The sequence below is a fragment of the Mytilus trossulus genome, chromosome 3 (assembly GCF_036588685.1).
Source record: "Mytilus trossulus isolate FHL-02 chromosome 3, PNRI_Mtr1.1.1.hap1, whole genome shotgun sequence".
NCBI classification, from domain to species: domain Eukaryota; kingdom Metazoa; phylum Mollusca; class Bivalvia; order Mytilida; family Mytilidae; genus Mytilus; species Mytilus trossulus.
In genome coordinates, this window is record NC_086375.1 from 17,157,706 (window position 1) to 17,182,049 (window position 24,344).

The window sequence follows — 24,344 nt, forward strand, 5'->3', positions numbered from 1 at the left end:
TAAAGCATATATATACGATATACGTTCGAATTCGATTCATAAGGCTAGCACATTTTGTATTGTGTTTCTTGACCATTTTTGATTACGTCAAGAGCAGATTATTCAGAGAGAAGGCAAAATGCCACTATCCAGATTTGCGATGTTTAAGTTCTATTTTGCCCGAATGTATTGCTAAGACCGCGTGGCCTAATGGATAAGGCGTCTGACTTCGAATCAGAAGATTGCGAGTTCGAGTCTCGTCGTGGTCGAAGACTTTTTGCAGTAGCATGACCGAGGAATTTCGGCAGGCGATTTCTAAATAGCGATCCGTATTCACACGGCAATGTCAAAGTCAGCACAAGTTTTCGATCAACAAATATAAGATATCTTTGCAAATACTTTTTTCTTCTTCCTGAAATGAGAAATAAAATGCAGTCACTATATATATTTACATCTTTTGTATATCTGATCAGATCAACCACACTCGTTTCGATGTAGAAATATAAGGCGTAAATTGAATGCGCGATCTTGAAACAGATCTTCAATGGAATCGGCATGCAGAGTCCGATTTCGTGTTTTGATTTTGCAAAAGACACTTTTTGCACGAAATTCACGGGTACGGCTGCGATCAAGTAAAATGAAAGCAGGATCTCGTGCACTTTTATAGACCACCGTTTATGAAATCGATTTATGTCTAATAAACATTAGGTGGCAAATATAAAACTCACTAGATTGCAGTTATCGTGTATTTTTCCGTCTTCTACAAATTGTCAAACGATACAATAAAAATTAACCGCCCAACGTGGGGCTCGAACCCACGACCCCGAGATTAAGAGTCTCGTGCTCTACCGACTGAGCTAGCCGGGCAGATGTATACCAATTGTAAAGAAATGGGTGTCGTTTGTAAGAAGCGGTTAATTAGTGCGATAGTTATTTTTGCGTCAACCTGTTTGCCCATGGCTATTTGTTACATCTAAAGAACAAATGCAAAACTATTTTATCAGTTCCATTGATTTTATATTGAAAAGCCACAAATTCTGTCACCTTTAGTGTGAAAACAATGTTGGCGCCAAAATCTCAGAAATGTTTCATTGTTAATATCGAGCCCAGTAATAATGTAAATGTATTATAAAGCATATATATACGATATACGTTCGAATTCGATTCATAAGGCTAGCACATTTTGTATTGTGTTTCTTGACCATTTTTGATTACGTCAAGAGCAGATTATTCAGAGAGAAGGCAAAATGCCACTATCCAGATTTGCGATGTTTAAGTTCTATTTTGCCCGAATGTATTGCTAAGACCGCGTGGCCTAATGGATAAGGCGTCTGACTTCGAATCAGAAGATTGCGAGTTCGAGTCTCGTCGTGGTCGAAGACTTTTTGCAGTAGCATGACCGAGGAATTTCGGCAGGCGATTTCTAAATAGCGATCCGTATTCACACGGCAATGTCAAAGTCAGCACAAGTTTTCGATCAACAAATATAAGATATCTTTGCAAATACTTTTTTCTTCTTCCTGAAATGAGAAATAAAATGCAGTCACTATATATATTTACATCTTTTGTATATCTGATCAGATCAACCACACTCGTTTCGATGTAGAAATATAAGGCGTAAATTGAATGCGCGATCTTGAAACAGATCTTCAATGGAATCGGCATGCAGAGTCCGATTTCGTGTTTTGATTTTGCAAAAGACACTTTTTGCACGAAATTCACGGGTACGGCTGCGATCAAGTAAAATGAAAGCAGGATCTCGTGCACTTTTATAGACCACCGTTTATGAAATCGATTTATGTCTAATAAACATTAGGTGGCAAATATAAAACTCACTAGATTGCAGTTATCGTGTATTTTTCCGTCTTCTACAAATTGTCAAACGATACAATAAAAATTAACCGCCCAACGTGGGGCTCGAACCCACGACCCCGAGATTAAGAGTCTCGTGCTCTACCGACTGAGCTAGCCGGGCAGATGTATACCAATTGTAAAGAAATGGGTGTCGTTTGTAAGAAGCGGTTAATTAGTGCGATAGTTATTTTTGCGTCAACCTGTTTGCCCATGGCTATTTGTTACATCTAAAGAACAAATGCAAAACTATTTTATCAGTTCCATTGATTTTATATTGAAAAGCCACAAATTCTGTCACCTTTAGTGTGAAAACAATGTTGGCGCCAAAATCTCAGAAATGTTTCATTGTTAATATCGAGCCCAGTAATAATGTAAATGTATTATAAAGCATATATATACGATATACGTTCGAATTCGATTCATAAGGCTAGCACATTTTGTATTGTGTTTCTTGACCATTTTTGATTACGTCAAGAGCAGATTATTCAGAGAGAAGGCAAAATGCCACTATCCAGATTTGCGATGTTTAAGTTCTATTTTGCCCGAATGTATTGCTAAGACCGCGTGGCCTAATGGATAAGGCGTCTGACTTCGAATCAGAAGATTGCGAGTTCGAGTCTCGTCGTGGTCGAAGACTTTTTGCAGTAGCATGACCGAGGAATTTCGGCAGGCGATTTCTAAATAGCGATCCGTATTCACACGGCAATGTCAAAGTCAGCACAAGTTTTCGATCAACAAATATAAGATATCTTTGCAAATACTTTTTTCTTCTTCCTGAAATGAGAAATAAAATGCAGTCACTATATATATTTACATCTTTTGTATATCTGATCAGATCAACCACACTCGTTTCGATGTAGAAATATAAGGCGTAAATTGAATGCGCGATCTTGAAACAGATCTTCAATGGAATCGGCATGCAGAGTCCGATTTCGTGTTTTGATTTTGCAAAAGACACTTTTTGCACGAAATTCACGGGTACGGCTGCGATCAAGTAAAATGAAAGCAGGATCTCGTGCACTTTTATAGACCACCGTTTATGAAATCGATTTATGTCTAATAAACATTAGGTGGCAAATATAAAACTCACTAGATTGCAGTTATCGTGTATTTTTCCGTCTTCTACAAATTGTCAAACGATACAATAAAAATTAACCGCCCAACGTGGGGCTCGAACCCACGACCCCGAGATTAAGAGTCTCGTGCTCTACCGACTGAGCTAGCCGGGCAGATGTATACCAATTGTAAAGAAATGGGTGTCGTTTGTAAGAAGCGGTTAATTAGTGCGATAGTTATTTTTGCGTCAACCTGTTTGCCCATGGCTATTTGTTACATCTAAAGAACAAATGCAAAACTATTTTATCAGTTCCATTGATTTTATATTGAAAAGCCACAAATTCTGTCACCTTTAGTGTGAAAACAATGTTGGCGCCAAAATCTCAGAAATGTTTCATTGTTAATATCGAGCCCAGTAATAATGTAAATGTATTATAAAGCATATATATACGATATACGTTCGAATTCGATTCATAAGGCTAGCACATTTTGTATTGTGTTTCTTGACCATTTTTGATTACGTCAAGAGCAGATTATTCAGAGAGAAGGCAAAATGCCACTATCCAGATTTGCGATGTTTAAGTTCTATTTTGCCCGAATGTATTGCTAAGACCGCGTGGCCTAATGGATAAGGCGTCTGACTTCGAATCAGAAGATTGCGAGTTCGAGTCTCGTCGTGGTCGAAGACTTTTTGCAGTAGCATGACCGAGGAATTTCGGCAGGCGATTTCTAAATAGCGATCCGTATTCACACGGCAATGTCAAAGTCAGCACAAGTTTTCGATCAACAAATATAAGATATCTTTGCAAATACTTTTTTCTTCTTCCTGAAATGAGAAATAAAATGCAGTCACTATATATATTTACATCTTTTGTATATCTGATCAGATCAACCACACTCGTTTCGATGTAGAAATATAAGGCGTAAATTGAATGCGCGATCTTGAAACAGATCTTCAATGGAATCGGCATGCAGAGTCCGATTTCGTGTTTTGATTTTGCAAAAGACACTTTTTGCACGAAATTCACGGGTACGGCTGCGATCAAGTAAAATGAAAGCAGGATCTCGTGCACTTTTATAGACCACCGTTTATGAAATCGATTTATGTCTAATAAACATTAGGTGGCAAATATAAAACTCACTAGATTGCAGTTATCGTGTATTTTTCCGTCTTCTACAAATTGTCAAACGATACAATAAAAATTAACCGCCCAACGTGGGGCTCGAACCCACGACCCCGAGATTAAGAGTCTCGTGCTCTACCGACTGAGCTAGCCGGGCAGATGTATACCAATTGTAAAGAAATGGGTGTCGTTTGTAAGAAGCGGTTAATTAGTGCGATAGTTATTTTTGCGTCAACCTGTTTGCCCATGGCTATTTGTTACATCTAAAGAACAAATGCAAAACTATTTTATCAGTTCCATTGATTTTATATTGAAAAGCCACAAATTCTGTCACCTTTAGTGTGAAAACAATGTTGGCGCCAAAATCTCAGAAATGTTTCATTGTTAATATCGAGCCCAGTAATAATGTAAATGTATTATAAAGCATATATATACGATATACGTTCGAATTCGATTCATAAGGCTAGCACATTTTGTATTGTGTTTCTTGACCATTTTTGATTACGTCAAGAGCAGATTATTCAGAGAGAAGGCAAAATGCCACTATCCAGATTTGCGATGTTTAAGTTCTATTTTGCCCGAATGTATTGCTAAGACCGCGTGGCCTAATGGATAAGGCGTCTGACTTCGAATCAGAAGATTGCGAGTTCGAGTCTCGTCGTGGTCGAAGACTTTTTGCAGTAGCATGACCGAGGAATTTCGGCAGGCGATTTCTAAATAGCGATCCGTATTCACACGGCAATGTCAAAGTCAGCACAAGTTTTCGATCAACAAATATAAGATATCTTTGCAAATACTTTTTTCTTCTTCCTGAAATGAGAAATAAAATGCAGTCACTATATATATTTACATCTTTTGTATATCTGATCAGATCAACCACACTCGTTTCGATGTAGAAATATAAGGCGTAAATTGAATGCGCGATCTTGAAACAGATCTTCAATGGAATCGGCATGCAGAGTCCGATTTCGTGTTTTGATTTTGCAAAAGACACTTTTTGCACGAAATTCACGGGTACGGCTGCGATCAAGTAAAATGAAAGCAGGATCTCGTGCACTTTTATAGACCACCGTTTATGAAATCGATTTATGTCTAATAAACATTAGGTGGCAAATATAAAACTCACTAGATTGCAGTTATCGTGTATTTTTCCGTCTTCTACAAATTGTCAAACGATACAATAAAAATTAACCGCCCAACGTGGGGCTCGAACCCACGACCCCGAGATTAAGAGTCTCGTGCTCTACCGACTGAGCTAGCCGGGCAGATGTATACCAATTGTAAAGAAATGGGTGTCGTTTGTAAGAAGCGGTTAATTAGTGCGATAGTTATTTTTGCGTCAACCTGTTTGCCCATGGCTATTTGTTACATCTAAAGAACAAATGCAAAACTATTTTATCAGTTCCATTGATTTTATATTGAAAAGCCACAAATTCTGTCACCTTTAGTGTGAAAACAATGTTGGCGCCAAAATCTCAGAAATGTTTCATTGTTAATATCGAGCCCAGTAATAATGTAAATGTATTATAAAGCATATATATACGATATACGTTCGAATTCGATTCATAAGGCTAGCACATTTTGTATTGTGTTTCTTGACCATTTTTGATTACGTCAAGAGCAGATTATTCAGAGAGAAGGCAAAATGCCACTATCCAGATTTGCGATGTTTAAGTTCTATTTTGCCCGAATGTATTGCTAAGACCGCGTGGCCTAATGGATAAGGCGTCTGACTTCGAATCAGAAGATTGCGAGTTCGAGTCTCGTCGTGGTCGAAGACTTTTTGCAGTAGCATGACCGAGGAATTTCGGCAGGCGATTTCTAAATAGCGATCCGTATTCACACGGCAATGTCAAAGTCAGCACAAGTTTTCGATCAACAAATATAAGATATCTTTGCAAATACTTTTTTCTTCTTCCTGAAATGAGAAATAAAATGCAGTCACTATATATATTTACATCTTTTGTATATCTGATCAGATCAACCACACTCGTTTCGATGTAGAAATATAAGGCGTAAATTGAATGCGCGATCTTGAAACAGATCTTCAATGGAATCGGCATGCAGAGTCCGATTTCGTGTTTTGATTTTGCAAAAGACACTTTTTGCACGAAATTCACGGGTACGGCTGCGATCAAGTAAAATGAAAGCAGGATCTCGTGCACTTTTATAGACCACCGTTTATGAAATCGATTTATGTCTAATAAACATTAGGTGGCAAATATAAAACTCACTAGATTGCAGTTATCGTGTATTTTTCCGTCTTCTACAAATTGTCAAACGATACAATAAAAATTAACCGCCCAACGTGGGGCTCGAACCCACGACCCCGAGATTAAGAGTCTCGTGCTCTACCGACTGAGCTAGCCGGGCAGATGTATACCAATTGTAAAGAAATGGGTGTCGTTTGTAAGAAGCGGTTAATTAGTGCGATAGTTATTTTTGCGTCAACCTGTTTGCCCATGGCTATTTGTTACATCTAAAGAACAAATGCAAAACTATTTTATCAGTTCCATTGATTTTATATTGAAAAGCCACAAATTCTGTCACCTTTAGTGTGAAAACAATGTTGGCGCCAAAATCTCAGAAATGTTTCATTGTTAATATCGAGCCCAGTAATAATGTAAATGTATTATAAAGCATATATATACGATATACGTTCGAATTCGATTCATAAGGCTAGCACATTTTGTATTGTGTTTCTTGACCATTTTTGATTACGTCAAGAGCAGATTATTCAGAGAGAAGGCAAAATGCCACTATCCAGATTTGCGATGTTTAAGTTCTATTTTGCCCGAATGTATTGCTAAGACCGCGTGGCCTAATGGATAAGGCGTCTGACTTCGAATCAGAAGATTGCGAGTTCGAGTCTCGTCGTGGTCGAAGACTTTTTGCAGTAGCATGACCGAGGAATTTCGGCAGGCGATTTCTAAATAGCGATCCGTATTCACACGGCAATGTCAAAGTCAGCACAAGTTTTCGATCAACAAATATAAGATATCTTTGCAAATACTTTTTTCTTCTTCCTGAAATGAGAAATAAAATGCAGTCACTATATATATTTACATCTTTTGTATATCTGATCAGATCAACCACACTCGTTTCGATGTAGAAATATAAGGCGTAAATTGAATGCGCGATCTTGAAACAGATCTTCAATGGAATCGGCATGCAGAGTCCGATTTCGTGTTTTGATTTTGCAAAAGACACTTTTTGCACGAAATTCACGGGTACGGCTGCGATCAAGTAAAATGAAAGCAGGATCTCGTGCACTTTTATAGACCACCGTTTATGAAATCGATTTATGTCTAATAAACATTAGGTGGCAAATATAAAACTCACTAGATTGCAGTTATCGTGTATTTTTCCGTCTTCTACAAATTGTCAAACGATACAATAAAAATTAACCGCCCAACGTGGGGCTCGAACCCACGACCCCGAGATTAAGAGTCTCGTGCTCTACCGACTGAGCTAGCCGGGCAGATGTATACCAATTGTAAAGAAATGGGTGTCGTTTGTAAGAAGCGGTTAATTAGTGCGATAGTTATTTTTGCGTCAACCTGTTTGCCCATGGCTATTTGTTACATCTAAAGAACAAATGCAAAACTATTTTATCAGTTCCATTGATTTTATATTGAAAAGCCACAAATTCTGTCACCTTTAGTGTGAAAACAATGTTGGCGCCAAAATCTCAGAAATGTTTCATTGTTAATATCGAGCCCAGTAATAATGTAAATGTATTATAAAGCATATATATACGATATACGTTCGAATTCGATTCATAAGGCTAGCACATTTTGTATTGTGTTTCTTGACCATTTTTGATTACGTCAAGAGCAGATTATTCAGAGAGAAGGCAAAATGCCACTATCCAGATTTGCGATGTTTAAGTTCTATTTTGCCCGAATGTATTGCTAAGACCGCGTGGCCTAATGGATAAGGCGTCTGACTTCGAATCAGAAGATTGCGAGTTCGAGTCTCGTCGTGGTCGAAGACTTTTTGCAGTAGCATGACCGAGGAATTTCGGCAGGCGATTTCTAAATAGCGATCCGTATTCACACGGCAATGTCAAAGTCAGCACAAGTTTTCGATCAACAAATATAAGATATCTTTGCAAATACTTTTTTCTTCTTCCTGAAATGAGAAATAAAATGCAGTCACTATATATATTTACATCTTTTGTATATCTGATCAGATCAACCACACTCGTTTCGATGTAGAAATATAAGGCGTAAATTGAATGCGCGATCTTGAAACAGATCTTCAATGGAATCGGCATGCAGAGTCCGATTTCGTGTTTTGATTTTGCAAAAGACACTTTTTGCACGAAATTCACGGGTACGGCTGCGATCAAGTAAAATGAAAGCAGGATCTCGTGCACTTTTATAGACCACCGTTTATGAAATCGATTTATGTCTAATAAACATTAGGTGGCAAATATAAAACTCACTAGATTGCAGTTATCGTGTATTTTTCCGTCTTCTACAAATTGTCAAACGATACAATAAAAATTAACCGCCCAACGTGGGGCTCGAACCCACGACCCCGAGATTAAGAGTCTCGTGCTCTACCGACTGAGCTAGCCGGGCAGATGTATACCAATTGTAAAGAAATGGGTGTCGTTTGTAAGAAGCGGTTAATTAGTGCGATAGTTATTTTTGCGTCAACCTGTTTGCCCATGGCTATTTGTTACATCTAAAGAACAAATGCAAAACTATTTTATCAGTTCCATTGATTTTATATTGAAAAGCCACAAATTCTGTCACCTTTAGTGTGAAAACAATGTTGGCGCCAAAATCTCAGAAATGTTTCATTGTTAATATCGAGCCCAGTAATAATGTAAATGTATTATAAAGCATATATATACGATATACGTTCGAATTCGATTCATAAGGCTAGCACATTTTGTATTGTGTTTCTTGACCATTTTTGATTACGTCAAGAGCAGATTATTCAGAGAGAAGGCAAAATGCCACTATCCAGATTTGCGATGTTTAAGTTCTATTTTGCCCGAATGTATTGCTAAGACCGCGTGGCCTAATGGATAAGGCGTCTGACTTCGAATCAGAAGATTGCGAGTTCGAGTCTCGTCGTGGTCGAAGACTTTTTGCAGTAGCATGACCGAGGAATTTCGGCAGGCGATTTCTAAATAGCGATCCGTATTCACACGGCAATGTCAAAGTCAGCACAAGTTTTCGATCAACAAATATAAGATATCTTTGCAAATACTTTTTTCTTCTTCCTGAAATGAGAAATAAAATGCAGTCACTATATATATTTACATCTTTTGTATATCTGATCAGATCAACCACACTCGTTTCGATGTAGAAATATAAGGCGTAAATTGAATGCGCGATCTTGAAACAGATCTTCAATGGAATCGGCATGCAGAGTCCGATTTCGTGTTTTGATTTTGCAAAAGACACTTTTTGCACGAAATTCACGGGTACGGCTGCGATCAAGTAAAATGAAAGCAGGATCTCGTGCACTTTTATAGACCACCGTTTATGAAATCGATTTATGTCTAATAAACATTAGGTGGCAAATATAAAACTCACTAGATTGCAGTTATCGTGTATTTTTCCGTCTTCTACAAATTGTCAAACGATACAATAAAAATTAACCGCCCAACGTGGGGCTCGAACCCACGACCCCGAGATTAAGAGTCTCGTGCTCTACCGACTGAGCTAGCCGGGCAGATGTATACCAATTGTAAAGAAATGGGTGTCGTTTGTAAGAAGCGGTTAATTAGTGCGATAGTTATTTTTGCGTCAACCTGTTTGCCCATGGCTATTTGTTACATCTAAAGAACAAATGCAAAACTATTTTATCAGTTCCATTGATTTTATATTGAAAAGCCACAAATTCTGTCACCTTTAGTGTGAAAACAATGTTGGCGCCAAAATCTCAGAAATGTTTCATTGTTAATATCGAGCCCAGTAATAATGTAAATGTATTATAAAGCATATATATACGATATACGTTCGAATTCGATTCATAAGGCTAGCACATTTTGTATTGTGTTTCTTGACCATTTTTGATTACGTCAAGAGCAGATTATTCAGAGAGAAGGCAAAATGCCACTATCCAGATTTGCGATGTTTAAGTTCTATTTTGCCCGAATGTATTGCTAAGACCGCGTGGCCTAATGGATAAGGCGTCTGACTTCGAATCAGAAGATTGCGAGTTCGAGTCTCGTCGTGGTCGAAGACTTTTTGCAGTAGCATGACCGAGGAATTTCGGCAGGCGATTTCTAAATAGCGATCCGTATTCACACGGCAATGTCAAAGTCAGCACAAGTTTTCGATCAACAAATATAAGATATCTTTGCAAATACTTTTTTCTTCTTCCTGAAATGAGAAATAAAATGCAGTCACTATATATATTTACATCTTTTGTATATCTGATCAGATCAACCACACTCGTTTCGATGTAGAAATATAAGGCGTAAATTGAATGCGCGATCTTGAAACAGATCTTCAATGGAATCGGCATGCAGAGTCCGATTTCGTGTTTTGATTTTGCAAAAGACACTTTTTGCACGAAATTCACGGGTACGGCTGCGATCAAGTAAAATGAAAGCAGGATCTCGTGCACTTTTATAGACCACCGTTTATGAAATCGATTTATGTCTAATAAACATTAGGTGGCAAATATAAAACTCACTAGATTGCAGTTATCGTGTATTTTTCCGTCTTCTACAAATTGTCAAACGATACAATAAAAATTAACCGCCCAACGTGGGGCTCGAACCCACGACCCCGAGATTAAGAGTCTCGTGCTCTACCGACTGAGCTAGCCGGGCAGATGTATACCAATTGTAAAGAAATGGGTGTCGTTTGTAAGAAGCGGTTAATTAGTGCGATAGTTATTTTTGCGTCAACCTGTTTGCCCATGGCTATTTGTTACATCTAAAGAACAAATGCAAAACTATTTTATCAGTTCCATTGATTTTATATTGAAAAGCCACAAATTCTGTCACCTTTAGTGTGAAAACAATGTTGGCGCCAAAATCTCAGAAATGTTTCATTGTTAATATCGAGCCCAGTAATAATGTAAATGTATTATAAAGCATATATATACGATATACGTTCGAATTCGATTCATAAGGCTAGCACATTTTGTATTGTGTTTCTTGACCATTTTTGATTACGTCAAGAGCAGATTATTCAGAGAGAAGGCAAAATGCCACTATCCAGATTTGCGATGTTTAAGTTCTATTTTGCCCGAATGTATTGCTAAGACCGCGTGGCCTAATGGATAAGGCGTCTGACTTCGAATCAGAAGATTGCGAGTTCGAGTCTCGTCGTGGTCGAAGACTTTTTGCAGTAGCATGACCGAGGAATTTCGGCAGGCGATTTCTAAATAGCGATCCGTATTCACACGGCAATGTCAAAGTCAGCACAAGTTTTCGATCAACAAATATAAGATATCTTTGCAAATACTTTTTTCTTCTTCCTGAAATGAGAAATAAAATGCAGTCACTATATATATTTACATCTTTTGTATATCTGATCAGATCAACCACACTCGTTTCGATGTAGAAATATAAGGCGTAAATTGAATGCGCGATCTTGAAACAGATCTTCAATGGAATCGGCATGCAGAGTCCGATTTCGTGTTTTGATTTTGCAAAAGACACTTTTTGCACGAAATTCACGGGTACGGCTGCGATCAAGTAAAATGAAAGCAGGATCTCGTGCACTTTTATAGACCACCGTTTATGAAATCGATTTATGTCTAATAAACATTAGGTGGCAAATATAAAACTCACTAGATTGCAGTTATCGTGTATTTTTCCGTCTTCTACAAATTGTCAAACGATACAATAAAAATTAACCGCCCAACGTGGGGCTCGAACCCACGACCCCGAGATTAAGAGTCTCGTGCTCTACCGACTGAGCTAGCCGGGCAGATGTATACCAATTGTAAAGAAATGGGTGTCGTTTGTAAGAAGCGGTTAATTAGTGCGATAGTTATTTTTGCGTCAACCTGTTTGCCCATGGCTATTTGTTACATCTAAAGAACAAATGCAAAACTATTTTATCAGTTCCATTGATTTTATATTGAAAAGCCACAAATTCTGTCACCTTTAGTGTGAAAACAATGTTGGCGCCAAAATCTCAGAAATGTTTCATTGTTAATATCGAGCCCAGTAATAATGTAAATGTATTATAAAGCATATATATACGATATACGTTCGAATTCGATTCATAAGGCTAGCACATTTTGTATTGTGTTTCTTGACCATTTTTGATTACGTCAAGAGCAGATTATTCAGAGAGAAGGCAAAATGCCACTATCCAGATTTGCGATGTTTAAGTTCTATTTTGCCCGAATGTATTGCTAAGACCGCGTGGCCTAATGGATAAGGCGTCTGACTTCGAATCAGAAGATTGCGAGTTCGAGTCTCGTCGTGGTCGAAGACTTTTTGCAGTAGCATGACCGAGGAATTTCGGCAGGCGATTTCTAAATAGCGATCCGTATTCACACGGCAATGTCAAAGTCAGCACAAGTTTTCGATCAACAAATATAAGATATCTTTGCAAATACTTTTTTCTTCTTCCTGAAATGAGAAATAAAATGCAGTCACTATATATATTTACATCTTTTGTATATCTGATCAGATCAACCACACTCGTTTCGATGTAGAAATATAAGGCGTAAATTGAATGCGCGATCTTGAAACAGATCTTCAATGGAATCGGCATGCAGAGTCCGATTTCGTGTTTTGATTTTGCAAAAGACACTTTTTGCACGAAATTCACGGGTACGGCTGCGATCAAGTAAAATGAAAGCAGGATCTCGTGCACTTTTATAGACCACCGTTTATGAAATCGATTTATGTCTAATAAACATTAGGTGGCAAATATAAAACTCACTAGATTGCAGTTATCGTGTATTTTTCCGTCTTCTACAAATTGTCAAACGATACAATAAAAATTAACCGCCCAACGTGGGGCTCGAACCCACGACCCCGAGATTAAGAGTCTCGTGCTCTACCGACTGAGCTAGATGGGCAGATGTATACCAATTGTAAAGAAATGGGTGTCGTTTGTAAGAAGCGGTTAATTAGTGCGATAGTTATTTTTGCGTCAACCTGTTTGCCCATGGCTATTTGTTACATCTAAAGAACAAATGCAAAACTATTTTATCAGTTCCATTGATTTTATATTGAAAAGCCACAAATTCTGTCACCTTTAGTGTGAAAACAATGTTGGCGCCAAAATCTCAGAAATGTTTCATTGTTAATATCGAGCCCAGTAATAATGTAAATGTATTATAAAGCATATATATACGATATACGTTCGAATTCGATTCATAAGGCTAGCACATTTTGTATTGTGTTTCTTGACCATTTTTGATTACGTCAAGAGCAGATTATTCAGAGAGAAGGCAAAATGCCACTATCCAGATTTGCGATGTTTAAGTTCTATTTTGCCCGAATGTATTGCTAAGACCGCGTGGCCTAATGGATAAGGCGTCTGACTTCGAATCAGAAGATTGCGAGTTCGAGTCTCGTCGTGGTCGAAGACTTTTTGCAGTAGCATGACCGAGGAATTTCGGCAGGCGATTTCTAAATAGCGATCCGTATTCACACGGCAATGTCAAAGTCAGCACAAGTTTTCGATCAACAAATATAAGATATCTTTGCAAATACTTTTTTCTTCTTCCTGAAATGAGAAATAAAATGCAGTCACTATATATATTTACATCTTTTGTATATCTGATCAGATCAACCACACTCGTTTCGATGTAGAAATATAAGGCGTAAATTGAATGCGCGATCTTGAAACAGATCTTCAATGGAATCGGCATGCAGAGTCCGATTTCGTGTTTTGATTTTGCAAAAGACACTTTTTGCACGAAATTCACGGGTACGGCTGCGATCAAGTAAAATGAAAGCAGGATCTCGTGCACTTTTATAGACCACCGTTTATGAAATCGATTTATGTCTAATAAACATTAGGTGGCAAATATAAAACTCACTAGATTGCAGTTATCGTGTATTTTTCCGTCTTCTACAAATTGTCAAACGATACAATAAAAATTAACCGCCCAACGTGGGGCTCGAACCCACGACCCCGAGATTAAGAGTCTCGTGCTCTACCGACTGAGCTAGCCGGGCAGATGTATACCAATTGTAAAGAAATGGGTGTCGTTTGTAAGAAGCGGTTAATTAGTGCGATAGTTATTTTTGCGTCAACCTGTTTGCCCATGGCTATTTGTTACATCTAAAGAACAAATGCAAAACTATTTTATCAGTTCCATTGATTTTATATTGAAAAGCCACAAATTCTGTCACCTTTAGTGTGAAAACAATGTTGGCGCCAAAATCTCAGAAATGTTTCATTGTTAATATCGAGCCCAGTAATAATGTAAATGTATTATAAAGCATATATATACGATATACGTTCGAATTCGATTCATAAGGCTAGCACATTTTGTATTGTGTTTCTTGACCATTTTTGATTACGTCAAGAGCAGATTATTCAGAGAGAAGGCAAAATGCCACTATCCAGATTTGCGATGTTTAAGTTCTATTTTGCCCGAATGTATTGCTAAGACCGCGTGGCCTAATGGATAAGGCGTCTGACTTCGAATCAGAAGATTGCGAGTTCGAGTCTCGTCGTGGTCGAAGACTTTTTGCAGTAGCATGACCGAGGAATTTCGGCAGGCGATTTCTAAATAGCGATCCGTATTCACACGGCAATGTCAAAGTCAGCACAAGTTTTCGATCAACAAATATAAGATATCTTTGCAAATACTTTTTTCTTCTTCCTGAAATGAGAAATAAAATGCAGTCACTATATATATTTACATCTTTTGTATATCTGATCAGATCAACCACACTCGTTTCGATGTAGAAATATAAGGCGTAAATTGAATGCGCGATCTTGAAACAGATCTTCAATGGAATCGGCATGCAGAGTCCGATTTCGTGTTTTGATTTTGCAAAAGACACTTTTTGCACGAAATTCACGGGTACGGCTGCGATCAAGTAAAATGAAAGCAGGATCTCGTGCACTTTTATAGACCACCGTTTATGAAATCGATTTATGTCTAATAAACATTAGGTGGCAAATATAAAACTCACTAGATTGCAGTTATCGTGTATTTTTCCGTCTTCTACAAATTGTCAAACGATACAATAAAAATTAACCGCCCAACGTGGGGCTCGAACCCACGACCCCGAGATTAAGAGTCTCGTGCTCTACCGACTGAGCTAGCCGGGCAGATGTATACCAATTGTAAAGAAATGGGTGTCGTTTGTAAGAAGCGGTTAATTAGTGCGATAGTTATTTTTGCGTCAACCTGTTTGCCCATGGCTATTTGTTACATCTAAAGAACAAATGCAAAACTATTTTATCAGTTCCATTGATTTTATATTGAAAAGCCACAAATTCTGTCACCTTTAGTGTGAAAACAATGTTGGCGCCAAAATCTCAGAAATGTTTCATTGTTAATATCGAGCCCAGTAATAATGTAAATGTATTATAAAGCATATATATACGATATACGTTCGAATTCGATTCATAAGGCTAGCACATTTTGTATTGTGTTTCTTGACCATTTTTGATTACGTCAAGAGCAGATTATTCAGAGAGAAGGCAAAATGCCACTATCCAGATTTGCGATGTTTAAGTTCTATTTTGCCCGAATGTATTGCTAAGACCGCGTGGCCTAATGGATAAGGCGTCTGACTTCGAATCAGAAGATTGCGAGTTCGAGTCTCGTCGTGGTCGAAGACTTTTTGCAGTAGCATGACCGAGGAATTTCGGCAGGCGATTTCTAAATAGCGATCCGTATTCACACGGCAATGTCAAAGTCAGCACAAGTTTTCGATCAACAAATATAAGATATCTTTGCAAATACTTTTTTCTTCTTCCTGAAATGAGAAATAAAATGCAGTCACTATATATATTTACATCTTTTGTATATCTGATCAGATCAACCACACTCGTTTCGATGTAGAAATATAAGGCGTAAATTGAATGCGCGATCTTGAAACAGATCTTCAATGGAATCGGCATGCAGAGTCCGATTTCGTGTTTTGATTTTGCAAAAGACACTTTTTGCACGAAATTCACGGGTACGGCTGCGATCAAGTAAAATGAAAGCAGGATCTCGTGCACTTTTATAGACCACCGTTTATGAAATCGATTTATGTCTAATAAACATTAGGTGGCAAATATAAAACTCACTAGATTGCAGTTATCGTGTATTTTTCCGTCTTCTACAAATTGTCAAACGATACAATAAAAATTAACCGCCCAACGTGGGGCTCGAACCCACGACCCCGAGATTAAGAGTCTCGTGCTCTACCGACTGAGCTAGCCGGGCAGATGTATACCAATTGTAAAGAAATGGGTGTCGTTTGTAAGAAGCGGTTAATTAGTGCGATAGTTATTTTTGCGTCAACCTGTTTGCCCATGGCTATTTGTTACATCTAAAGAACAAATGCAAAACTATTTTATCAGTTCCATTGATTTTATATTGAAAAGCCACAAATTCTGTCACCTTTAGTGTGAAAACAATGTTGGCGCCAAAATCTCAGAAATGTTTCATTGTTAATATCGAGCCCAGTAATAATGTAAATGTATTATAAAGCATATATATACGATATACGTTCGAATTCGATTCATAAGGCTAGCACATTTTGTATTGTGTTTCTTGACCATTTTTGATTACGTCAAGAGCAGATTATTCAGAGAGAAGGCAAAATGCCACTATCCAGATTTGCGATGTTTAAGTTCTATTTTGCCCGAATGTATTGCTAAGACCGCGTGGCCTAATGGATAAGGCGTCTGACTTCGAATCAGAAGATTGCGAGTTCGAGTCTCGTCGTGGTCGAAGACTTTTTGCAGTAGCATGACCGAGGAATTTCGGCAGGCGATTTCTAAATAGCGATCCGTATTCACACGGCAATGTCAAAGTCAGCACAAGTTTTCGATCAACAAATATAAGATATCTTTGCAAATACTTTTTTCTTCTTCCTGAAATGAGAAATAAAATGCAGTCACTATATATATTTACATCTTTTGTATATCTGATCAGATCAACCACACTCGTTTCGATGTAGAAATATAAGGCGTAAATTGAATGCGCGATCTTGAAACAGATCTTCAATGGAATCGGCATGCAGAGTCCGATTTCGTGTTTTGATTTTGCAAAAGACACTTTTTGCACGAAATTCACGGGTACGGCTGCGATCAAGTAAAATGAAAGCAGGATCTCGTGCACTTTTATAGACCACCGTTTATGAAATCGATTTATGTCTAATAAACATTAGGTGGCAAATATAAAACTCACTAGATTGCAGTTATCGTGTATTTTTCCGTCTTCTACAAATTGTCAAACGATACAATAAAAATTAACCGCCCAACGTGGGGCTCGAACCCACGACCCCGAGATTAAGAGTCTCGTGCTCTACCGACTGAGCTAGCCGGGCAGATGTATACCAATTGTAAAGAAATGGGTGTCGTTTGTAAGAAGCGGTTAATTAGTGCGATAGTTATTTTTGCGTCAACCTGTTTGCCCATGGCTATTTGTTACATCTAAAGAACAAATGCAAAACTATTTTATCAGTTCCATTGATTTTATATTGAAAAGCCACAAATTCTGTCACCTTTAGTGTGAAAACAATGTTGGCGCCAAAATCTCAGAAATGTTTCATTGTTAATATCGAGCCCAGTAATAATGTAAATGTATTATAAAGCATATATATACGATATACGTTCGAATTCGATTCATAAGGCTAGCACATTTTGTATTGTGTTTCTTGACCATTTTTGATTACGTCAAGAGCAGATTATTCAGAGAGAAGGCAAAATGCCACTATCCAGATTTGCGATGTTTAAGTTCTATTTTGCCCGAATGTATTGCTAAGACCGCGTGGCCTAATGGATAAGGCGTCTGACTTCGAATCAGAAGATTGCGAGTTCGAGTCTCGTCGTGGTCGAAGACTTTTTGCAGTAGCATGACCGAGGAATTTCGGCAGGCGATTTCTAAATAGCGATCCGTATTCACACGGCAATGTCAAAGTCAGCACAAGTTTTCGATCAACAAATATAAGATATCTTTGCAAATACTTTTTTCTTCTTCCTGAAATGAGAAATAAAATGCAGTCACTATATATATTTACATCTTTTGTATATCTGATCAGATCAACCACACTCGTTTCGATGTAGAAATATAAGGCGTAAATTGAATGCGCGATCTTGAAACAGATCTTCAATGGAATCGGCATGCAGAGTCCGATTTCGTGTTTTGATTTTGCAAAAGACACTTTTTGCACGAAATTCACGGGTACGGCTGCGATCAAGTAAAATGAAAGCAGGATCTCGTGCACTTTTATAGACCACCGTTTATGAAATCGATTTATGTCTAATAAACATTAGGTGGCAAATATAAAACTCACTAGATTGCAGTTATCGTGTATTTTTCCGTCTTCTACAAATTGTCAAACGATACAATAAAAATTAACCGCCCAACGTGGGGCTCGAACCCACGACCCCGAGATTAAGAGTCTCGTGCTCTACCGACTGAGCTAGCCGGGCAGATGTATACCAATTGTAAAGAAATGGGTGTCGTTTGTAAGAAGCGGTTAATTAGTGCGATAGTTATTTTTGCGTCAACCTGTTTGCCCATGGCTATTTGTTACATCTAAAGAACAAATGCAAAACTATTTTATCAGTTCCATTGATTTTATATTGAAAAGCCACAAATTCTGTCACCTTTAGTGTGAAAACAATGTTGGCGCCAAAATCTCAGAAATGTTTCATTGTTAATATCGAGCCCAGTAATAATGTAAATGTATTATAAAGCATATATATACGATATACGTTCGAATTCGATTCATAAGGCTAGCACATTTTGTATTGTGTTTCTTGACCATTTTTGATTACGTCAAGAGCAGATTATTCAGAGAGAAGGCAAAATGCCACTATCCAGATTTGCGATGTTTAAGTTCTATTTTGCCCGAATGTATTGCTAAGACCGCGTGGCCTAATGGATAAGGCGTCTGACTTCGAATCAGAAGATTGCGAGTTCGAGTCTCGTCGTGGTCGAAGACTTTTTGCAGTAGCATGACCGAGGAATTTCGGCAGGCGATTTCTAAATAGCGATCCGTATTCACACGGCAATGTCAAAGTCAGCACAAGTTTTCGATCAACAAATATAAGATATCTTTGCAAATACTTTTTTCTTCTTCCTGAAATGAGAAATAAAATGCAGTCACTATATATATTTACATCTTTTGTATATCTGATCAGATCAACCACACTCGTTTCGATGTAGAAATATAAGGCGTAAATTGAATGCGCGATCTTGAAACAGATCTTCAATGGAATCGGCATGCAGAGTCCGATTTCGTGTTTTGATTTTGCAAAAGACACTTTTTGCACGAAATTCACGGGTACGGCTGCGATCAAGTAAAATGAAAGCAGGATCTCGTGCACTTTTATAGACCACCGTTTATGAAATCGATTTATGTCTAATAAACATTAGGTGGCAAATATAAAACTCACTAGATTGCAGTTATCGTGTATTTTTCCGTCTTCTACAAATTGTCAAACGATACAATAAAAATTAACCGCCCAACGTGGGGCTCGAACCCACGACCCCGAGATTAAGAGTCTCGTGCTCTACCGACTGAGCTAGCCGGGCAGATGTATACCAATTGTAAAGAAATGGGTGTCGTTTGTAAGAAGCGGTTAATTAGTGCGATAGTTATTTTTGCGTCAACCTGTTTGCCCATGGCTATTTGTTACATCTAAAGAACAAATGCAAAACTATTTTATCAGTTCCATTGATTTTATATTGAAAAGCCACAAATTCTGTCACCTTTAGTGTGAAAACAATGTTGGCGCCAAAATCTCAGAAATGTTTCATTGTTAATATCGAGCCCAGTAATAATGTAAATGTATTATAAAGCATATATATACGATATACGTTCGAATTCGATTCATAAGGCTAGCACATTTTGTATTGTGTTTCTTGACCATTTTTGATTACGTCAAGAGCAGATTATTCAGAGAGAAGGCAAAATGCCACTATCCAGATTTGCGATGTTTAAGTTCTATTTTGCCCGAATGTATTGCTAAGACCGCGTGGCCTAATGGATAAGGCGTCTGACTTCGAATCAGAAGATTGCGAGTTCGAGTCTCGTCGTGGTCGAAGACTTTTTGCAGTAGCATGACCGAGGAATTTCGGCAGGCGATTTCTAAATAGCGATCCGTATTCACACGGCAATGTCAAAGTCAGCACAAGTTTTCGATCAACAAATATAAGATATCTTTGCAAATACTTTTTTCTTCTTCCTGAAATGAGAAATAAAATGCAGTCACTATATATATTTACATCTTTTGTATATCTGATCAGATCAACCACACTCGTTTCGATGTAGAAATATAAGGCGTAAATTGAATGCGCGATCTTGAAACAGATCTTCAATGGAATCGGCATGCAGAGTCCGATTTCGTGTTTTGATTTTGCAAAAGACACTTTTTGCACGAAATTCACGGGTACGGCTGCGATCAAGTAAAATGAAAGCAGGATCTCGTGCACTTTTATAGACCACCGTTTATGAAATCGATTTATGTCTAATAAACATTAGGTGGCAAATATAAAACTCACTAGATTGCAGTTATCGTGTATTTTTCCGTCTTCTACAAATTGTCAAACGATACAATAAAAATTAACCGCCCAACGTGGGGCTCGAACCCACGACCCCGAGATTAAGAGTCTCGTGCTCTACCGACTGAGCTAGCCGGGCAGATGTATACCAATTGTAAAGAAATGGGTGTCGTTTGTAAGAAGCGGTTAATTAGTGCGATAGTTATTTTTGCGTCAACCTGTTTGCCCATGGCTATTTGTTACATCTAAAGAACAAATGCAAAACTATTTTATCAGTTCCATTGATTTTATATTGAAAAGCCACAAATTCTGTCACCTTTAGTGTGAAAACAATGTTGGCGCCAAAATCTCAGAAATGTTTCATTGTTAATATCGAGCCCAGTAATAATGTAAATGTATTATAAAGCATATATATACGATATACGTTCGAATTCGATTCATAAGGCTAGCACATTTTGTATTGTGTTTCTTGACCATTTTTGATTACGTCAAGAGCAGATTATTCAGAGAGAAGGCAAAATGCCACTATCCAGATTTGCGATGTTTAAGTTCTATTTTGCCCGAATGTATTGCTAAGACCGCGTGGCCTAATGGATAAGGCGTCTGACTTCGAATCAGAAGATTGCGAGTTCGAGTCTCGTCGTGGTCGAAGACTTTTTGCAGTAGCATGACCGAGGAATTTCGGCAGGCGATTTCTAAATAGCGATCCGTATTCACACGGCAATGTCAAAGTCAGCACAAGTTTTCGATCAACAAATATAAGATATCTTTGCAAATACTTTTTTCTTCTTCCTGAAATGAGAAATAAAATGCAGTCACTATATATATTTACATCTTTTGTATATCTGATCAGATCAACCACACTCGTTTCGATGTAGAAATATAAGGCGTAAATTGAATGCGCGATCTTGAAACAGATCTTCAATGGAATCGGCATGCAGAGTCCGATTTCGTGTTTTGATTTTGCAAAAGACACTTTTTGCACGAAATTCACGGGTACGGCTGCGATCAAGTAAAATGAAAGCAGGATCTCGTGCACTTTTATAGACCACCGTTTATGAAATCGATTTATGTCTAATAAACATTAGGTGGCAAATATAAAACTCACTAGATTGCAGTTATCGTGTATTTTTCCGTCTTCTACAAATTGTCAAACGATACAATAAAAATTAACCGCCCAACGTGGGGCTCGAACCCACGACCCCGAGATTAAGAGTCTCGTGCTCTACCGACTGAGCTAGCCGGGCAGATGTATACCAATTGTAAAGAAATGGGTGTCGTTTGTAAGAAGCGGTTAATTAGTGCGATAGTTATTTTTGCGTCAACCTGTTTGCCCATGGCTATTTGTTACATCTAAAGAACAAATGCAAAACTATTTTATCAGTTCCATTGATTTTATATTGAAAAGCCACAAATTCTGTCACCTTTAGTGTGAAAACAATGTTGGCGCCAAAATCTCAGAAATGTTTCATTGTTAATATCGAGCCCAGTAATAATGTAAATGTATTATAAAGCATATATATACGATATACGTTCGAATTCGATTCATAAGGCTAGCACATTTTGTATTGTGTTTCTTGACCATTTTTGATTACGTCAAGAGCAGATTATTCAGAGAGAAGGCAAAATGCCACTATCCAGATTTGCGATGTTTAAGTTCTATTTTGCCCGAATGTATTGCTAAGACCGCGTGGCCTAATGGATAAGGCGTCTGACTTCGAATCAGAAGATTGCGAGTTCGAGTCTCGTCGTGGTCGAAGACTTTTTGCAGTAGCATGACCGAGGAATTTCGGCAGGCGATTTCTAAATAGCGATCCGTATTCACACGGCAATGTCAAAGTCAGCACAAGTTTTCGATCAACAAATATAAGATATCTTTGCAAATACTTTTTTCTTCTTCCTGAAATGAGAAATAAAATGCAGTCACTATATATATTTACATCTTTTGTATATCTGATCAGATCAACCACACTCGTTTCGATGTAGAAATATAAGGCGTAAATTGAATGCGCGATCTTGAAACAGATCTTCAATGGAATCGGCATGCAGAGTCCGATTTCGTGTTTTGATTTTGCAAAAGACACTTTTTGCACGAAATTCACGGGTACGGCTGCGATCAAGTAAAATGAAAGCAGGATCTCGTGCACTTTTATAGACCACCGTTTATGAAATCGATTTATGTCTAATAAACATTAGGTGGCAAATATAAAACTCACTAGATTGCAGTTATCGTGTATTTTTCCGTCTTCTACAAATTGTCAAACGATACAATAAAAATTAACCGCCCAACGTGGGGCTCGAACCCACGACCCCGAGATTAAGAGTCTCGTGCTCTACCGACTGAGCTAGCCGGGCAGATGTATACCAATTGTAAAGAAATGGGTGTCGTTTGTAAGAAGCGGTTAATTAGTGCGATAGTTATTTTTGCGTCAACCTGTTTGCCCATGGCTATTTGTTACATCTAAAGAACAAATGCAAAACTATTTTATCAGTTCCATTGATTTTATATTGAAAAGCCACAAATTCTGTCACCTTTAGTGTGAAAACAATGTTGGCGCCAAAATCTCAGAAATGTTTCATTTTAATATCGAGCCCAGTAATAATGTAAATGTATTATAAAGCATATATATACGATATACGTTCGAATTCGATTCATAAGGCTAGCACATTTTGTATTGTGTTTCTTGACCATTTTTGATTACGTCAAGAGCAGATTATTCAGAGAGAAGGCAAAATGCCACTATCCAGATTTGCGATGTTTAAGTTCTATTTTGCCCGAATGTATTGCTAAGACCGCGTGCCTAATGGATAAGGCGTCTGACTTCGAATCAGAAGATTGCGAGTTCGAGTCTCGTCGTGGTCGAAGACTTTTTGCAGTAGCATGACCGAGGAATTTCGGCAGGCGATTTCTAAATAGCGATCCGTATTCACACGGCAATGTCAAAGTCAGCACAAGTTTTCGATCAACAAATATAAGATATCTTTGCAAATACTTTTTTCTTCTTCCTGAAATGAGAAATAAAATGCAGTCACTATATATATTTACATCTTTTGTATATCTGATCAGATCAACCACACTCGTTTCGATGTAGAAATATAAGGCGTAAATTGAATGCGCGATCTTGAAACAGATCTTCAATGGAATCGGCATGCAGAGTCCGATTTCGTGTTTTGATTTTGCAAAAGACACTTTTTGCACGAAATTCACGGGTACGGCTGCGATCAAGTAAAATGAAAGCAGGATCTCGTGCACTTTTATAGACCACCGTTTATGAAATCGATTTATGTCTAATAAACATTAGGTGGCAAATATAAAACTCACTAGATTGCAGTTATCGTGTATTTTTCCGTCTTCTACAAATTGTCAAACGATACAATAAAAATTAACCGCCCAACGTGGGGCTCGAACCCACGACCCCGAGATTAAGAGTCTCGTGCTCTACCGACTGAGCTAGCCGGGCAGATGTATACCAATTGTAAAGAAATGGGTGTCGTTTGTAAGAAGCGGTTAATTAGTGCGATAGTTATTTTTGCGTCAACCTGTTTGCCCATGGCTATTTGTTACATCTAAAGAACAAATGCAAAACTATTTTATCAGTTCCATTGATTTTATATTGAAAAGCCACAAATTCTGTCACCTTTAGTGTGAAAACAATGTTGGCGCCAAAATCTCAGAAATGTTTCATTGTTAAT

General features: G+C 37.9%; 26 non-coding genes across 26 annotated transcripts; 5 read left to right on the forward strand and 21 right to left on the reverse strand.

The window, feature by feature from the left end:
• Positions 1 to 773: 773 nt before the first annotated feature.
• Positions 774 to 846, reverse strand: Trnak-cuu (transfer RNA lysine (anticodon CUU)). Its single transcript has one exon. It is a non-coding gene; the product is annotated as a tRNA-Lys (tRNA).
• A 1,035-nt stretch (positions 847 to 1,881) lies between these two features.
• On the reverse strand, positions 1,882 to 1,954 carry Trnak-cuu (transfer RNA lysine (anticodon CUU)). The gene has a single exon. It is a non-coding gene; the product is annotated as a tRNA-Lys (tRNA).
• A 1,035-nt stretch (positions 1,955 to 2,989) lies between these two features.
• Trnak-cuu (transfer RNA lysine (anticodon CUU)) lies at positions 2,990 to 3,062 on the reverse strand. Its single transcript has one exon. It is a non-coding gene; the product is annotated as a tRNA-Lys (tRNA).
• Positions 3,063 to 4,097: 1,035 nt separating this feature from the next.
• On the reverse strand, positions 4,098 to 4,170 carry Trnak-cuu (transfer RNA lysine (anticodon CUU)). Its single transcript has one exon. It is a non-coding gene; the product is annotated as a tRNA-Lys (tRNA).
• Positions 4,171 to 5,205: 1,035 nt separating this feature from the next.
• Trnak-cuu (transfer RNA lysine (anticodon CUU)) lies at positions 5,206 to 5,278 on the reverse strand. Its single transcript has one exon. It is a non-coding gene; the product is annotated as a tRNA-Lys (tRNA).
• Positions 5,279 to 6,313: 1,035 nt separating this feature from the next.
• Positions 6,314 to 6,386, reverse strand: Trnak-cuu (transfer RNA lysine (anticodon CUU)). Its single transcript has one exon. It is a non-coding gene; the product is annotated as a tRNA-Lys (tRNA).
• A 1,035-nt stretch (positions 6,387 to 7,421) lies between these two features.
• Trnak-cuu (transfer RNA lysine (anticodon CUU)) lies at positions 7,422 to 7,494 on the reverse strand. Its single transcript has one exon. It is a non-coding gene; the product is annotated as a tRNA-Lys (tRNA).
• A 1,035-nt stretch (positions 7,495 to 8,529) lies between these two features.
• On the reverse strand, positions 8,530 to 8,602 carry Trnak-cuu (transfer RNA lysine (anticodon CUU)). Its single transcript has one exon. It is a non-coding gene; the product is annotated as a tRNA-Lys (tRNA).
• A 1,035-nt stretch (positions 8,603 to 9,637) lies between these two features.
• On the reverse strand, positions 9,638 to 9,710 carry Trnak-cuu (transfer RNA lysine (anticodon CUU)). Its single transcript has one exon. It is a non-coding gene; the product is annotated as a tRNA-Lys (tRNA).
• A 1,035-nt stretch (positions 9,711 to 10,745) lies between these two features.
• On the reverse strand, positions 10,746 to 10,818 carry Trnak-cuu (transfer RNA lysine (anticodon CUU)). The gene has a single exon. It is a non-coding gene; the product is annotated as a tRNA-Lys (tRNA).
• A 1,035-nt stretch (positions 10,819 to 11,853) lies between these two features.
• Positions 11,854 to 11,926, reverse strand: Trnak-cuu (transfer RNA lysine (anticodon CUU)). The gene has a single exon. It is a non-coding gene; the product is annotated as a tRNA-Lys (tRNA).
• Positions 11,927 to 14,069: 2,143 nt separating this feature from the next.
• Positions 14,070 to 14,142, reverse strand: Trnak-cuu (transfer RNA lysine (anticodon CUU)). Its single transcript has one exon. It is a non-coding gene; the product is annotated as a tRNA-Lys (tRNA).
• Positions 14,143 to 15,177: 1,035 nt separating this feature from the next.
• Positions 15,178 to 15,250, reverse strand: Trnak-cuu (transfer RNA lysine (anticodon CUU)). Its single transcript has one exon. It is a non-coding gene; the product is annotated as a tRNA-Lys (tRNA).
• Positions 15,251 to 16,285: 1,035 nt separating this feature from the next.
• On the reverse strand, positions 16,286 to 16,358 carry Trnak-cuu (transfer RNA lysine (anticodon CUU)). The gene has a single exon. It is a non-coding gene; the product is annotated as a tRNA-Lys (tRNA).
• A 1,035-nt stretch (positions 16,359 to 17,393) lies between these two features.
• On the reverse strand, positions 17,394 to 17,466 carry Trnak-cuu (transfer RNA lysine (anticodon CUU)). The gene has a single exon. It is a non-coding gene; the product is annotated as a tRNA-Lys (tRNA).
• A 437-nt stretch (positions 17,467 to 17,903) lies between these two features.
• Positions 17,904 to 17,976, forward strand: Trnar-ucg (transfer RNA arginine (anticodon UCG)). The gene has a single exon. It is a non-coding gene; the product is annotated as a tRNA-Arg (tRNA).
• A 525-nt stretch (positions 17,977 to 18,501) lies between these two features.
• On the reverse strand, positions 18,502 to 18,574 carry Trnak-cuu (transfer RNA lysine (anticodon CUU)). The gene has a single exon. It is a non-coding gene; the product is annotated as a tRNA-Lys (tRNA).
• A 437-nt stretch (positions 18,575 to 19,011) lies between these two features.
• Trnar-ucg (transfer RNA arginine (anticodon UCG)) lies at positions 19,012 to 19,084 on the forward strand. Its single transcript has one exon. It is a non-coding gene; the product is annotated as a tRNA-Arg (tRNA).
• A 525-nt stretch (positions 19,085 to 19,609) lies between these two features.
• Trnak-cuu (transfer RNA lysine (anticodon CUU)) lies at positions 19,610 to 19,682 on the reverse strand. The gene has a single exon. It is a non-coding gene; the product is annotated as a tRNA-Lys (tRNA).
• Positions 19,683 to 20,119: 437 nt separating this feature from the next.
• On the forward strand, positions 20,120 to 20,192 carry Trnar-ucg (transfer RNA arginine (anticodon UCG)). The gene has a single exon. It is a non-coding gene; the product is annotated as a tRNA-Arg (tRNA).
• A 525-nt stretch (positions 20,193 to 20,717) lies between these two features.
• Trnak-cuu (transfer RNA lysine (anticodon CUU)) lies at positions 20,718 to 20,790 on the reverse strand. Its single transcript has one exon. It is a non-coding gene; the product is annotated as a tRNA-Lys (tRNA).
• Positions 20,791 to 21,227: 437 nt separating this feature from the next.
• Positions 21,228 to 21,300, forward strand: Trnar-ucg (transfer RNA arginine (anticodon UCG)). The gene has a single exon. It is a non-coding gene; the product is annotated as a tRNA-Arg (tRNA).
• Positions 21,301 to 21,825: 525 nt separating this feature from the next.
• On the reverse strand, positions 21,826 to 21,898 carry Trnak-cuu (transfer RNA lysine (anticodon CUU)). The gene has a single exon. It is a non-coding gene; the product is annotated as a tRNA-Lys (tRNA).
• Positions 21,899 to 22,335: 437 nt separating this feature from the next.
• Trnar-ucg (transfer RNA arginine (anticodon UCG)) lies at positions 22,336 to 22,408 on the forward strand. Its single transcript has one exon. It is a non-coding gene; the product is annotated as a tRNA-Arg (tRNA).
• Positions 22,409 to 22,933: 525 nt separating this feature from the next.
• Positions 22,934 to 23,006, reverse strand: Trnak-cuu (transfer RNA lysine (anticodon CUU)). The gene has a single exon. It is a non-coding gene; the product is annotated as a tRNA-Lys (tRNA).
• Positions 23,007 to 24,039: 1,033 nt separating this feature from the next.
• Positions 24,040 to 24,112, reverse strand: Trnak-cuu (transfer RNA lysine (anticodon CUU)). The gene has a single exon. It is a non-coding gene; the product is annotated as a tRNA-Lys (tRNA).
• Positions 24,113 to 24,344: the final 232 nt, after the last annotated feature.